Genomic DNA, 14,777 nt, shown 5'->3' with positions numbered 1-14,777 from the left:
TTGGAGGAAAAAGGGGGAGGCTTGCAAGCCGAAGAACACCTTCCCAACCGTGATGCACGGGGATGGCAGCATCATGTTGTGGGGATGCTTTGCTGCAGGAGGTACTGTTGCGCTTCACAAAATAGATGGGATTATGAGGATGGAAAATGATGTGGCTATGTTGAAGCACCATCTCAAGACATCAGTCAGGAACTTAAAGCTTGGTCTCAAATGGATCTTCCAAATGGACAATGACCCCAAGCATACTTCCAAAGTTTTGTCAAAATGGCTTAAGGACAACAAAATCAAGGTATTGGAGTGGCCATCACAAAGCCCTGACCTCAATTCTATAGATAATTTGTGGGCAGAACTTAAAAGCGTGTGCGAGCAAGGAGGCCTACAAACCTGACTCAGTTACAGAAATAAAATAAAAAAGGAATAAAAGCTTAAACAAGTCATTCTCACTTCTAGTATTCTGACATTTCACATTCTTAAAATAAAATGGTGATCCTAACTGACCTACACCAGGAAATTTGTACTAGGATTAAATGTCAGGAATTGTGAAAAACTGAGTTTAAATGTTTTTGGCTAAGGTGTATTTAAACTTCCGACTTCAACTGTACATGCTAATGAAGCAAAATGAATCAATAGCACACCCCTCTCTTACCTACTCCCTCTATTACCACAGCAACTCCTCTTTGTACTGCGAACATACCAGTCAAATGTCCCCAGAGATATAGTTAGAGGAGGATGTCAGAGAAAGTAGAAAATAATGAGAAATTGAATGGAAGAGCGCAAGATTGAAAGGGATAGCCAGGGAGAGGAGTAGAAAACCTGTTTGAGCAGATGTCAGAGAGAAGCTAAGAGGGAGTGAGGCTATGTAAGAGGGAGGGGAGGAGTAAAAGCCCTACTGTAGGTTTTTATTCACCCATTCAGAGCGCAAAGGTAAGGCTGCTCACAGGTGATGTGCAAGAGTAGAGTGAAGAGGGGGGAGGATCAGTAGAGTGAAGAGGGGGATAACTGAACCGCTGCCACTTCTCAACAAAGGAGCTCACACTGGTGAAGAGCCTCTCTCAGCCTCATCTCAGTTCAACTCCCCAGATTCGCCTGCCTGGTCCAGTGTCATACAGGGCTTTCGAGATGCTTCCTTAGAACAGTGGGAGGCAGGAGTGCGAATGTGGGGATGAAATGCGCAGTAATCAAAGAGAGAGGGAGATAAAAGGATATTGTTTCAATGAAGGGCAGATTGGAAGGGACACACAGAGGATTGAGCGGGCACTCCGAGGCAGTGTGTGTGTGTGTGCGTTAGATTGTGTGTGCGTGTAAGTGTCAGTTTGGCTGCATGCCCCATCTGTGAGCTAATCTGGAATATGGATTTTGAAATGAGGAGCAGCACTTTAAGGTAAGAATCGAGACACCTCAAACTATAGCTGTCACTGAGAGTATGCTATATTATTAAGGAATTGTATTTTTTTCCAGAGGGGAGAAATCTTACCAACTGCACTTGTTTCAAATCTGTAACTGACATTTCTAACATAGGGAAGATTTCACTGGCATGACCCTTCAAAGTCTGTCTTCTCTTGCGCATACTGTGTAGGCAGTAGTAGAGAGTAGTAGATTTCATCATTCTCTTGTTTGAAAACCCCCTGAAAAGGCGTAGTCTTATTCTGTTGTGGATGGGCGAGAGGAAACTGGGTGAATTGAAATTAGTCGATGAGGTGGAGGCTGTGTGAGATTATCAGTGGGTGAGGAGTGTGGATGAGGTTGAACGAGCGGATAGCTTTGTGGATGAGGTGAGTTTTGTGGTAGTGTATGTATATGCGCGTGTGATAGTGGGGGATACAATTGAAAATTAAATGAATGGATAAAGTGTGCATAAGGTTGATGACATGACAGGTCTGTGGATGAGATGAACTGGATGGGATGAATGGAACTGGGATGAGTTATGTAGATGTGTACTGCATTGTTGAGAAACATGATGAAACACGTCATGGATGAGAACTGCGGAAGAGGTGAACTAAATGGATGAGACTTATAGATCAGGGACTTGTCGTTTATCTATTGAGCTGTACTGACAAGGTGAGCTGAGGGTATGTATTTCTTCCAAGTGGATGAGCACACTTTTGTAGGCTTGTGGATAAGGTAAGATATTGTGGACGTAGCCCTGCGGATGAGTGCTCGCGAAACCAATAACTTTATACACATCTCCCCCGACCTTCAACATGAGGTGTCCATCTGAATTATAAATGCACCATGCTACTGAAGAGGTCTCCAGCCTGGAGCTGCTATCTGTCTATTCTGTCTGTCTGCTGGAGCTGCTAATGGAGGGGGAGAGGAGCCCAGTTTCCAGTAAAGAGGCAGTGCCCGCGCATGGATGTGAGAGTGTATGTGAGGCGTTACCACAGCAACCTGTCGGGTGTGTTTGTTCCCCTGAGACGGAGGGGAGCAGTGAGGAGCAAAAAACTATCTCTTGTGAGGGGGGATGGGGGGTCCATATTGTTCTCTCATTGTTTTCATGCTCCTCTCTTTGCAGCCATTTATTCAAGAGATGCAGTTTGCAAAAGATTTCTTTTGAGAAAGGTCTACAGCCACATCAGAGAAAGGATATGACCTGTATTCAAGGGAGTAGCAGATTGATGAGAATAATGATATCTGTCAACACACTTAAGCATTTCCCTCTCTCGTACAGTGAATATGGATGGCATGCTACGTGGCACAGTTCTCTGGAGTAGTTGTGCCACTCACCTTCCTCTGCGGCAAGCTGAGGTGTTTGGTTGTTATTGGCGACTGGGTTTGTAGTTCTGACAGGGAGACTAGGCTTCTCTGTAGTGTCTTTAGTCTGGAATAATTAGAATTGCAGATGTAGTCTTCTGTAGGCGTTCTTTAAAAAAAACTCAAGGTTCTCCTGTCTGCGGTAAATAGTTTGACTCAGAAACACTTTTGTGCGGATGATTTACAAGAGCAAGGCCATACTCGTACGCACGAAGGGCCTATATTTTCTCACCGGCAGGTACGCTACCCATAGTGCCACTGACATCAGTTGGACTGCCATGAAACCTGAATTGGTACAGAATACACACACAACTGAATATGGAAGATGCATTCCAGTGAGCTAAATCTTCTGCCTTGAGCGGACCAGAGCAGATCGCTCACAGACTAAGATTTCTTATTTCAAGTTTATATTTTCTGCCCAATTTTCGATCTTGTCTCATCGCTGCAACTCCCTAATAGCCTCAGGAGAGGCGAAGGTGTAGTCATCTGTCCTCCGAAACATGACCCGCCTAACCGCGCTCCTTACCACCTGTCAGCTTAACCTGGAAGCCAGCCACACCAATGTGTCAGAGGAAACACCGTTCAACTGGCTACCGGGGTCAGCCTGCAGGCACCCGGCCTGCCACAAGGGCCCAGTAAAGTCGGCCAAACCCTTCCCTAACCCCGATGACTCACCGTGCCAATTGTACGCTGTCCTATGGGACTCCCTGCCAACAACCGTTTGTGGCACAACCCGGGAATGAAACCCGGGTCTGTAGTAATGCCTTTAGCACTGCAATGCAGTGCCTTAGACTGCTGCGCCACTCGGGAGGCCCACTCTTATTTCATTTTTAATAACCCATCTAGGATGGTGTTGCTGTAACCCCACTGCTAGATGCTCAATATGTTAATATTTCCCACCACATGGATCATTCGTCAGGGACTTGGCAGATTGTGTTTGCATCCGTTTGTATTAAAAGTCAGATGTACCAACACGTGTGTTCCAGTGGAGGCTCCTCAGAGGAGGACCATCCTCCTCAGTGAATTTCATGAAAAATGTCAATGGTGAAACATTTAAAAAGTTACTATTTTTAGATAAAACTATACTTAATCACGTCACCAAAATAATTTATTAAAACACAGTGTTTTGCAATGAAGGTCTACAGTAGCCTCAACAGCACTCTATATGACAACTTCCAGAGGACATCCTCCAACCTATCAGAGCTCTTGCAGCATGAACTGACATGTTGTGTCCACCCAATCAAAGGATCAGAGAATTAATCTCGCACTGAAAGCATGGGCTACAGCTAACTAGCACTGCAGTGTATAAAATATGGTGAATTGTTGACTCAAATAGCAAGAAAGACAGTAATAGTCTTGAATTAATTAATTTCTTCCAAAATGAAGAAGCCAGAAAGGAATAGAGGCATATTTAGTATTTTTTTTCTCTTCCAATTTCAGTTTCACTTCCATAAAACTTCAAATTATTAGAATATTACACAACGCAAAACAGAACTCCCAGGTTAAGGGTCAGTGGCTCAGGCCAGTGAACAGGAATGACAAGGGGAGTCAGATCGCTTTGATCGCCAGGTACTTTAATTTTGGTTTTCTATTTTCATTTGTTGCGCTACAAGTACTGCCTGTTAATGTTAAGGAGGCAGCTACAGTAGCTGGATGATATTAACATCTTCAGTTTTTATTTCATTACATTTATTTGATTTAATCTGGATGCTTACATCCAGATTACATACTAACACCCTGGTATTACCTGTAGCTCCCGTCTCCTCAGTCTGAGAACACAGAGAGAAAGGTATGTGTCGCAGATTACTCCTGTGTAGAAGTCCAAAACATTAAATAAATAAAGCATCCTAAGGTTAATGCTATAGGTATTGTTATAAAGGAGTGAGACTATTGAAACATGTAACTTTCAGCATGTCCTTATGTGTTGCAGATGGTTAGCTGAGCTGCGACTTATACTAGTGTTACTTTATGGGAGATGTAGTTTTAGCTCTCTAAAGTCTGAATGGGATAAATGTGATTTCTCGTTGTAGCTTGTTTGTATTAGTGTTTTTGTACGTGAGTTGTTCTATTTTAATACTGTCAAACACTGAAATCACCTAGCAATGTATTGGAGATGTGAGACAGGATATGTGTTTTACTTTTCTTCATGCTCCTCTATAGAACAACTTGTCATTGTTATGGTATAAGAGCTCATGAAGTGACATAGTGTGCCTTGAGAAAGTATTCATACCCCTTGACTTGTACATTTTTGTCAACAAATTAAATACTTTAATGTCAAAGTGGAAGAAAAATTCTACCATTTGTATAAAAAACAATAATATATATATACAGTGGGGCAAAAAAGTATTTAGTCAGCCACCAATTGTGCAAGTTCTCCCACTTAAAAAGATGAGAGGCCTGTAATTTTCACCATAGGTACACTTCAACTATGCTAGACGAAATGAGAAAAAAAATCCAGAAAATCACATTGTAGAATTTGTTTATGAATTTATTTGCAAATTATGGTGGAAAATAAGTATTTGGTCAATAACAAAAGTGTATCTCAATACTTTGTTATATACCCTTTGTTGGCAATGACAGAGGTCAAATGTTTTCTGTAAGTCTTCACAAGGTTTTCACATACTGTTGCTGGTATTTTGGCCCATTCCTCCATGCAGATCTCCTCTAGAGCAGTGATGTTTTGGGGCTGTTGCTGGGCAACACGGACTTTCAACTCCCTCCAAATATTTTCTATGGGGTTGAGATCTGGAGACTGGCTAGGCCACTCCAGGACCTTGAAATGCTTCTTACGAAGCCACTCCTTCGTTGCCCGGGCGGTGTGTTTCGGATCATTGTCATGCTGAAAGACCCAGCCACGTTTCATCTTCAATGCCCTTGCTGATGGAAGGAGGTTTTCACTCAAAATCTCACGATACATGGCCCCATTCATTATCTCCTTTACACGGATCAGTTGTCCTGGTCCCTTTCCAGAAAAACAGCCCCAAAGCATGATGTTTCCACCCCCATGCTTCACAGTAGGTATGGTGTTCTTTGGATGCAACTCTGCATTCTTTGTCCTCCAAACACGACGAGTTGAGTTTTTACCAAAAAGTTATATTTTGGTTTCATCTGATCATATGACATTTTCCCAACCTTTTCTGGATCATCCAAATGCTCTCTAGCAAACTTCAGACGGGCCTGGACACGTACTGGCTTAAGCAGGGGGACACGTCTGGCACTGCAGGATTTGAGTCCCTGGCGGCGTATTGTGTTACTGATGGTAGGCTTTGTTACTTTGGTCCCAGCTCTCTGCAGGTCATTCACTAGGTCCCCCCGTGTGGTTCTGGGATTTTTGCTCACCGTTCTTGTGATCATTTTGACCCCACGGGGTGAGATCTTGCGTGGAGCCCCAGATCGAGGAAGATTATCAATGGTCTTGTATGTCTTCCATTTCCTAATAATTGCTCCCACAGTTGGGAGCCCAGTAACCAAGCTGCTTACCTATTGTAGATTCAGTCTTCCCAGCCTGGTGCAGGTCTACAATTTTGTTTCTGGTGTCCTTTGACAGCTCTTTGGTCTTGGCCATAGTGGAGTTTGGAGTGTGACTTTTTGAGGTTGTGGACAGGTGTCTTTTATACTGATAACAAGTTCAAACAGGTGCCATTAATACAGGTAACGAGTGGAGGACAGAGGAGCCTCTTAAAGAAGAAGTTACAGGTCTGTGAGAGCCAGAGATCTTGCTTGTTTGTAGGTGACCAAATATTTATTTTCCACCATAATTTGCAAATAAATTCATTTAAAAAAAATCTCTCTCATTTTGTCTATCATAGTTGAAGTGTACCTATGATGAAAATTACAGGCCTCTCTCATATTTTTAAGTGGGAGAACTTGCACAATTGGTGGCTGACTAAATACTTTTTTGCCCCACTGTGTGTGTGTGTGTGTGTGTGTGTGTGTGTGTGTGTGTGTGTGTGTGTGTGTGTGTGTGTGTGTGTGTGTGTGTGTGTGTGTGTGTGTGTGTGTGTGTGTGTGTGTGTGTGTGTGTGTGTGTGTGTGTGTGTGTGTGTGTGTACAGTGGGGAGAACAAGTATTTGATACACTGCCGATTTGGCAGGTTTTCCTACTTACAAAACATGAAGAGGTCTGTAATTTTTTATCATAGGTACACTTCAACTGTGCGAGGTGGAATCTAAAACAGAAATCCAGAAAATCACATTGAAGGATTTTTAACTTCTTGCGTCGAGCCATCCCGGATCCGGTATCGTGATTACAGCCTCAAGCTCATTACCATAACGCAACGTTAACTATTCATGAAAATCACAAATGAAATGAAATTCATCTATTTGCTCTCAAGCTTAGCCTTTTGTTAACAACACTGTCATCTCAGATTTTCAAAATATGCTTCTCAACCATTGCAAAACAAGCATTTGTGTAACAGTATTGATAGCTAACGTAGCATTTAGCGTTAGCATTCAGCAGGCAACATTTACACAAAGAAAAACAGAAAAGCATTCAAATAAAATCATTTACCTTTGAAGAACTTCAGATGTTTTCAATGAGGAGACTCTCAGATAGCAAATGTTCAGTTTTTCCTGAAAGATTATTTGTTTAGGACAAATCGCTCTGTTTTCTTCGTCACGTTTAGCTACGGAAAAAAACCCTGTATCCAGGATTGTGTAAATCTATCCGCAAGCTCATTCGCATAACACAACGTTAACTATTCATGAAAATCGCAAATGAAATGAAATGAATCTATTTGCTCTCAAGCTAAGCCTTTTGTTAACAACACTGTCATCTCAGATTTTCAAAATATGCTTCTCAACCATTGCAAAACAAGCATTTGTGTAACAGTATTGATGGCTAATGTACCATTTAGCGTTAGCATTCAGCATGCAACATTTTCCCCAAAAACCAGAAAAGAATTCAAATAAAATAATTTACCTTTGAAGAACTTCAGATGTTTTCAATGAAGAGACTCTGTTAGATAGCAAATGTTCCGTTTTTACAAAAAATATTATTTGTCTCGACTAATCGCTCCGTTTTGTTCATCACATTTGGGGAGGGAAAAATATATATATATATATTAAGTCATTAAAACGCGAACTTTTTTCCAAATTAACTCCATAATATCGACAGAAACATGGCAAACCGATGTTTAGAATCAATCCTCAAGGTGTTTTTCACATATCTATCGACGATAAAATCCATTGTGGCATTTACTTTCTCTTCTGAAGAAATGGAACGCGCATGGACCTACAGATTACGCACACAGGACACCGGGCGGGACACCAGGTAAATGTAGTCTCTTATGGTCAATCTTTCAATGATATGCCTACAAACATGTCACATTGCTGCAGACACTTCGGGGAATAGACAGAAACTGCAGGCTCATTCCTGCCGCATTCACAGCCATATAAGGAGACATTGGAACACAGCGCCTTCAGAATCTGGGAAATTTCCTGTATGAAACTTCATCTTGGTTTCGCCTGTTGCATCAGTTCTGGGGCACTCACAGATAATATCTTTGCAGTTTTGGAGATGTCAGAGTTTTGTCATTCCAAGGCTGTCAATTCCATGCATAGTCGAGCATCTTTTCGTGACAAAATATTGCGCTTAAAACGGGCACATCTTTTTATCCAATAATAACATAGCACCCCCATAGGTTGAACAGGTTAAGTAATTAATTAGCATTTTATTGCATGACATAAGTATTTGATACATAAGAAAAGCAGAACTTAATATTTGAGACAGAAACCTTGGTTTGCAATTACAGAGATCATACGTTTCCTGTAGTTCTTGACCAGGTTTGCACACATTGCAGCAGGGATTTTGGCCCACTCCTCCATACAGATCTTCTCCAGATCCTTCAGGTTTCGGGGCAGTTGCTGGGCAATACGGACTTTCAGCTCCCTCCAAAGATTTTCTATTGGGTTCAGGTCTGGAGACTGGCTAGGCCACTCCAGGACCTTGAAATGCTTCTTACGAAGCCACTCCTTCGTTGCCCGGGCGGTGTGTTTTCGGATCATTGTCATGCTGAAAGACCCAGCCACGACCCATCTTCAATGCTCTTACTGAGGGAAGGAGGTTGTTGGCCAAGATATCGCGATACATGGCCCCATCCATCCTCCCCTCAATACGGTGCAGTCGTCCTGTCCCCTTTGCAGAAAAGCATCCCCAAAGAATGATGTTTACACCTCCATGCTTTGTACTTTTTGGAGAAATGTCCTCTGGTCTGATGAAACAAAAATAGAACTGTTTGGCCATAATGACCATCGTTATGTTTGGAGGAAAAAGGGGGAGGCTTGCAAGCTGAAGAACACCATCCCAACCGTGAAGCACTGGGGTGGCAGCATCATGTTATGGGGGTGCTTTGCTGCAGGAGAGACTGGTGCACTTCACAAAATAGATGACATCATGAGGTAGGGAAATTATGTGGATATATTGAAGCACCATCTCAAGACATCAGTCAGGAAGTTAAAGCTTGGTTGCAAATGGATCTTCCAAATGGACAATGACCCCAAGCATACTTCCAAAGCTGTAGCAAAATGGCTTAAGGACAACAACGTCAAGGAGTGACCATCACAAAGCCCTGACCTCAACCCTATAGAAACTTTGTGGGCAGAACTGAAAAGGTGTGTGCGAGCAAGGAGGCCTACAAACCTGACTCGGTTACACCAGATCTGTCAGGAGAAATGGGCCAAAATTCACCCAACTTATTGTGGGAAGCTTGTGGAAGGCAACCCAAAACATTTGACCAAAGTTAAACAATTTAAAGGCAATGATACCAAATACTAATTGAGTATGTAAACTTCTGACCCACTGGAAATGTGATGAAAGAAATAAAAGCTGAAATAAATCATTCTCTCAACTATTATTTTGACATTTCACATTAAAATAAAGTGGTGATCTTACCTGACCTAAGACAGGGAATTTTTACTGAGTTTAAATGTATTTGGCTAAGGTGTAGGTAAACTTCCGACTTCAACTGTATTATATATATATATATATACAGTGCCTTGCGAAAGTATTCGGCTCCCTTGAACTTTGCGACCTTTTGCCACATTTCAGGCTTCAAACATAAAGATATAAAACTGTATTTTTTTGTGAGGAATCAACAAGAAGTGGGACACAATCATGAAGTGGAACGACATTTATTGAATATTTCAAACTTTTTTAACAAATCAAAAACTGAAAAATTGGGCGTGCAAAATTATTCAGCCCCTTTACTTTCAGTGCAGCAAACTCTCTCCAGAAGTTCAGTGAGGATCTCTGAATGATCCAATGTTGACCTAAATGACTAATGATGATAAATACAATCCACCTGTGTGTAATCAAGTCTCCGTATAAATGCACCTGCACTGTGATAGTCTCAGAGGTCCGTTAAAAGCGCAGAGAGCATCATGAAGAACAAGGAACATACCAGGCAGGTCCGAGATACTGTTGTGAAGAAGTTTAAAGCCGGATTTGGATACAAAAAGATTTCCCAAGCTTTAAACATCCCAAGGAGCACTGTGCAAGCGATAATATTGAAATGGAAGGAGTATCAGACCACTGCAAATCTACCAAGACCTGGCCGTCCCTCTAAACTTTCAGCTCATACAAGGGGAAGACTGATCAGAGATGCAGCCAAGAGGCCCATGATCACTCTGGATGAACTGCAGAGATCTACAGCTGAGGTGGGAGACTCTGTCCATAGGACAACAATCGGTCGTATATTGCACAAATCTGGCCTTTATGGAAGAGTGGCAAGAAGAAAGCCATTTCTTAAAGATATCCATAAAAAGTGTTGTTTAACGTTTGCCACAAGCCACCTGGGAGACACACCAAACATGTGGAAGAAGGTACTCTGGTCAGATGAAACCAAAATGGAACTTTTTGGCAACAATGCAAAACATCATCCCCACTGTCAAACATGGTGGTGGCAGCATCATGGTTTGGGCCTGCTTTTCTTCAGCAGGGACAGGGAAGATGGTTAAAATTGATATCCTTAATTGATATCCTTAAGGATCCTTAGTATCCTTAGTTTTTTCCTGTATTATTTCTTACATTGTTAGCTCAAAAAATCTTACGTGTTGTTACATACAGCCGGGAAGAACTATTGGATATAAGAGCAATGTCAACTTACCAAACTTATGATGAGGAATACGACTTTCAAGAAGCGGATCCTTAGTTCGGACCACCACCAAGGACATTGGATCTAATCTCAGAAGCCGACCCAAAACAACGTCACTGCAGAAGAGGTAGACTGAGCGGCCTCCTGGTCGGACTTCGAAGGCCTGCACACCACCCACCCCTTCTGAGTATATGAAGACCGCCACAGGAAAGGAAGACCCAGAGCTACTTCTGCTGCAGCGGATAAATTCATTAGAGTTACCAGCCTCAGAAATGGCTGCCTAAATAAATGCTTCACAGAGTTCAAGTAACACACATCTCAACATAAGCTGTTCAGAGGAGACTGTGTGAACCAGGCCTTCATGGTCGAATTGCTGCAAAGAAACCACTACTGAAGGAAAAGCATTCCAGGTAAGGCTTGTTGAGAGAATGCCAAGAGTGTGCAAAGCTGTTATCAAGGCAAAGGGTGGCTACTTCAAAGAACCTAAAATTTATTTTGATTTGTTTAACACTTTTTTGGTTACTACATTTACATTTAAGTCATTTAGCAGACACTCTTATCCAGAGCGACTTACGATTCCATAATGTATTTTTTTGTTTGTTTTGATATCTTCACTATTATTCTACAATGTAGAAAATAGTAAAAAAATTAATAAAAACTCCTGAATGAGTAGGTGTCCAAACTTTTAGCTGGTCCTGTATCTTTATTAGATAATTATTAAACCCTGAGTCAATACATGTTAGAATCACCGTTGGCAGTGATTACAGCCGTGAGTCTTTCTGGGTAAATCTGTAAGAGCTTTCCCCACCTGGATTGTGCAGCATTTGCCCATTTATTATTTTCAAAATTCTTCAAGCTCTGTCATATTGGTTGTTGATCATTGCTAGACAACCATTTTCAGGTCTTGCCATAGATGTTCAAGCAGATTTAAGCCAAAACTGTAACTCGGCCACTCAGGAACATTCACTGTCTTCTTGGAAAGCAACTCCAGTGTAGATTTGGCCTTGTGTTTTAGGTTATTGTCCGGCTGAAAGGTGAATTCATCTCCCAGTGCCTGTTGGAAAGCAGACTGAACCAGGTTTTCCTCTAGGATTTTTATATTATGATAATTCTTTATCCTGAAAATCTCCCCAGTCCTTAATGATTACAAACATGACCATAACATGGTGCAGCCGGGCACCTTGCTTGAAAATATGGAGAGTTGTACTTAGTAATGTGTTATGTTAGGTTATGTCAAATCCAAATACAACACTTTGTATTCACTTTGCCACATTTTTGCAGTATTACTTTAGTGGCTTGTTGCAAATAGGATGCATGTTTTGGAATATTGTTATACTTATTTAGGCTTGCCCTATCAAAGGGGTTGAATACTTAATGACTGAAGACATTTCAGCTTTTTATTTTTAATTAATTTGTAAACATTTCAAAAAACATAATTCCACTTTGATGTTATGGGATATTGTGTGTAGGCCAGTTACAAAACATCTCAAGGAGTGTAAATACTTTCTGAAGGCACTGTACGTTCTGGAGGGTGCTTCCAGAGGTCATGATTTCCCAGGTTCTAGATTTTTCTCAAACTTTATAGCATGGTGGTCCAAATCTGTTTGGGCTTTGGCGAAGTCCTCCCAGCCATATTTGCTCACTGTCACGCCTAAGTAACATGCATGGCTTGACAAGGAAAGACCTAGTTAGCTATACAGGCAGTGTTCTGTAGGTTGTTATTCAACTTCATATTGAAGCAAATTATGTAAGTTGTTGGTTACTCAACCGGCAACATTAAGTTCCCGAGGCAGGAAGCTAACTGCAGTGCCAACAGAATTTACCTGCTGTGCTGTGGTGGTAGCACATATACCAAGTGCTTGTTTGGCAACAGTATGACAGGCATTATGTCATTCATGACAGCTCTACAGGCAATAACCTACATTTCAAATCAAGATTTGACCTTCATAGCTTGCGAGTTTTACTCAACAGCATTTGTTGAGCGAACTCACTGGCCTGGCCTGACATAAAGTCCAAGAGCACAGTCCTTGCCATGGGCTGTGTGGGTGGATGACAGGCAAATCTGCAGCTTCAGTGTTTTTTTTAAAAGAATGACGACACTAGTCTGTTCCAGAGACTTTTCATGCCCTATAATCCCTGTGACCTATTTCATTTTACTTGCTGTTTATTTGATCCGAGGGCCATAGCAGGAAATAACATTTCTTTGAACCGCCTGTATGTAATGATGAATACATTATAAACCAACCCTTAATCCTATTGTTGACTTGTTGTTGATATAAAAATTAGACAAACTCCACGTAAATTCACTGAACTAGCTACGTTGATGTAATGCAATTAGGTTGATAAAGTAAGTTGTAATAACACGCAAACAAATTTGACTCGCCACTTTTTGTCCAGAGGCAATTTCTCTGTTGCACATCACCACCGTTTACTGTTATATAGGTGCTGCCCGAGAGAGGTTTTCCCCCCCCCAAACTCTCTGCAAACAGAATAAATATTCAATGTTAATCATTATTCTACAAGCTGATTAATCTGAGGTAAAATTAGGGTCCAAGGAATACTGGAGAGAGATTCGAGGAAAAAAATAATGAGAAAATAAAATATTTGGAGTGTTGACTGAATTCAGAGTTACTGTTGGGAGAGAGAACGCGCTTTGGGGACAGTGGGGTAGAGTAAATCTGTGGAAAGTGAGTATTTGACAAGCAAGAACAGGGAGAATGCTTTGAGAGAGAGTTTTGGCAGAACACATTTATGAGCATTGCATTGCAATAATGAGCAAGTGAGCTGGAAGCTACTGTTGAGACAGTGAGAATTTGAAGAGGGAGTGTTGCAAGTGTGTTACTTTTCCCTATTCTTGTGAAATGTGTTAGCATTCCTTGTCACTTGAATTGTCAGCTGCTTTGGGGATTAATTAGCATACCAGCATCTGATATGTATCCACTGCAGTGTTGTGTGACTTTTCCCCAATCTAAAGGTTTATAGTGCCCAGCACACCCTGAAAGGGATAGTTCACTTTACTTGTAAATTATACTTAACTTGGGGCTGGTAGTGGTTTAGAAAAAAAAGACGGAGAAAAACAAACACTTTATTTTTATGTATCAAAACACTATTTGTGGGTCATAAAGCCCACATAACACTGTCATAATAATTACATAATAGATGACAGATGATGGTCGTGGCAGCTGGTGTCGTATAACAACTGTGCCTGTCACGTCTCAATCCATGTTTTTTTTTTCACACCTCAACATTTTCAATAGCTCATTCTTGGATCATTCACATTAAACACAATTCTGTGGAGAGAGAGAGAGAGAGAGATGACTGAGTCATTGCAAAAGAAGACCAACGTGATAGAACTCATAACGGACCCTAGCCAACTTTTTCAATAATCATCTACATGACTTAATTTACCATCTTCCATAACTTAATCAGGAGGAACTAATTAGCTGCTAGATTACTTTATAAGATGACTACAAATACTGTACATGGCGAACGAGATGGCTACCACAGTTAATGCGTATTATATTTTTAGGAATCCTATTGACCATGCAAATCTACATCTTGTGAATACCAGATATAGTTGACAAGCAACAAGTAATTTGATCATATTACAGTAAATGAAACAGACAGCGCACTCACTGTAAAGCAAACAGTTCTTTTTCAGGCACAGTGAAACAAGGCTTGTTTTCTGGCTTGCTGGTGGAAATCTGGATCTGTGGTAATTGGTGTTTTTTCTTTATCTTACGACACACATCTACAGTGACCGTCAGATGCAGTAATAGTTTATGAAACCATACGAGAAAGGACAATATGAAAAGAACAGATCTGAGCCAGAACTGTTACGATTCAGGTTGGCACAATAGGTTGAAAAGGGCAGAGTTGGGTAGGTTACTTTCTAAATGTTATCTGTTGGTTACAGGTTACCTGTCCAAAATTG

The 14,777-nt window shown here is 41.2% G+C and overlaps 1 protein-coding gene across 2 annotated transcripts in view; it reads left to right on the top strand.

Moving 5' to 3' along the window:
* Positions 1 to 576: 576 nt before the first annotated feature.
* Positions 577 to 14,777, top strand: part of LOC124046559 (leucine-rich repeat and immunoglobulin-like domain-containing nogo receptor-interacting protein 2) — a 39,558-nt gene continuing 25,357 nt past the window's right edge. Inside the window, exon 1 of one of the 2 annotated variants that reach the window (XM_046367070.1) lies at positions 577 to 1,381. The gene's annotated coding sequence lies outside the window, so the exon portion shown is untranslated. Of the gene's footprint in view, positions 1,382 to 1,679; positions 1,773 to 14,777 lie in introns of those variants that run through there. The other variant, XM_046367071.1, reaches the window with a different exon arrangement.

This window comes from Oncorhynchus gorbuscha, linkage group LG10 (assembly GCF_021184085.1).
Source record: "Oncorhynchus gorbuscha isolate QuinsamMale2020 ecotype Even-year linkage group LG10, OgorEven_v1.0, whole genome shotgun sequence".
NCBI lineage: Eukaryota > Metazoa > Chordata > Actinopteri > Salmoniformes > Salmonidae > Oncorhynchus > Oncorhynchus gorbuscha.
Note: the sequence above shows the minus strand (reverse complement) of the source record. Positions and strands in the feature narration are given on the sequence as shown.